General features: G+C 56.1%; 1 protein-coding gene across 35 annotated transcripts in view; it reads left to right on the top strand.

Moving 5' to 3' along the window:
- RFX3 (regulatory factor X, 3 (influences HLA class II expression)) overlaps positions 1–1,124 on the top strand; it is a 276,259-nt gene that overhangs the window by 159,689 nt on the left and 115,446 nt on the right. The gene's annotated exons all lie outside the window — the stretch shown is intronic.

Below are 1,124 nucleotides of genomic sequence, written 5' to 3' on the forward strand. Positions count from 1 at the left end.
AGAGCCAAATATCAACAGTACAACGATTGAAATTTCTTTTGAGGGCCAAATTTTTTAAACTATATAGGTAGGTACATTGTTATTAACTTAATTAGGGTACTCCTAAGGCTTAGGAAGAGCCACAATCAAGGGGCCAAAGAGCCGCATGTGGCTCGAGAGCCACAGTTTGCCGACCACAGGCCTAGGGGGCTGCGGATCAGGCCCAGAGAGAGGCCTGCAGAGAGAGAGGCAGTGTCTGATCTGTAGCCTCTGTGGCAGCCATTAATCAGAACTTGCCTCTCTTTCTCTCCTGGCCTGGCCAACAGCCGTGCCTCCATTTCTCTCCAGGCCTCCACCAGGGCTGCTGATCAGCCCCGCCTTTCTGATCAAGCCCTGTTGATAGGCCCAGATATACTGACTGGCATAGGAGCTGACCAATAAGAACCAAATTGGCCAGCAAAGGAGGGCAGTTGGGGGCGAGGGCGAGATCAGGACAGCAGGGGAGAGCAGTTACAGGCGAGATCAGGCCAGCAGGGGAGGGCAGTTGGCAACCGGGCTGTCAGGGAAGGGCAGTTGGGGGCGAGGGCGAGATCAGGACAGCAGGGGAGAGCAGTTAAGGGTGATCAGGCAGGCAGAGGCAGTTGGGGGTGAAATCAGGCCAGCAGGGGAAAACAGTTGGGGGCTTGATTAGGCCAGCAGGGGAGGGCAGTTAGGGGCAATCAGGCAGGCAGGCAGGCAGGTGAGTCCTTAGGGATTTCGCCTAAACCGGCGGTCGGACACCCCCCAAAGGGTCCCAGATTGGAGTGGGTGCAGGCTGTGCTGAGGGAACCCCCCTCCATGCACAAATTTCATGCACCAGGCCTCTAGCCAAGAAATAAAAAGGATGGGAAAATATTAGAGACTAGAGGCCTGATGCAGGAAATTTGTGCAAGAGTAGGCCTTTCTACTCCCAGCTGCCAGCACTGGCTTCCCTCTGGCACCCGACCCGTGCCTCCCTCCAACTGCCGGCAGGCACCCGGGACCCAGGCTTCCCTCTGGCCACCAGCAGGCACCCGGGACCTGGGCTTCCCTCGCAGCCCCAGCTTTGTCCAGAAGGTCGCCTGGAAGGACATCTGGTCTAATTAGCATATTACACATTTATTATC

This window comes from Myotis brandtii, unplaced genomic scaffold, assembly GCF_000412655.1.
Source record: "Myotis brandtii unplaced genomic scaffold, ASM41265v1 scaffold44, whole genome shotgun sequence".
NCBI lineage: Eukaryota > Metazoa > Chordata > Mammalia > Chiroptera > Vespertilionidae > Myotis > Myotis brandtii.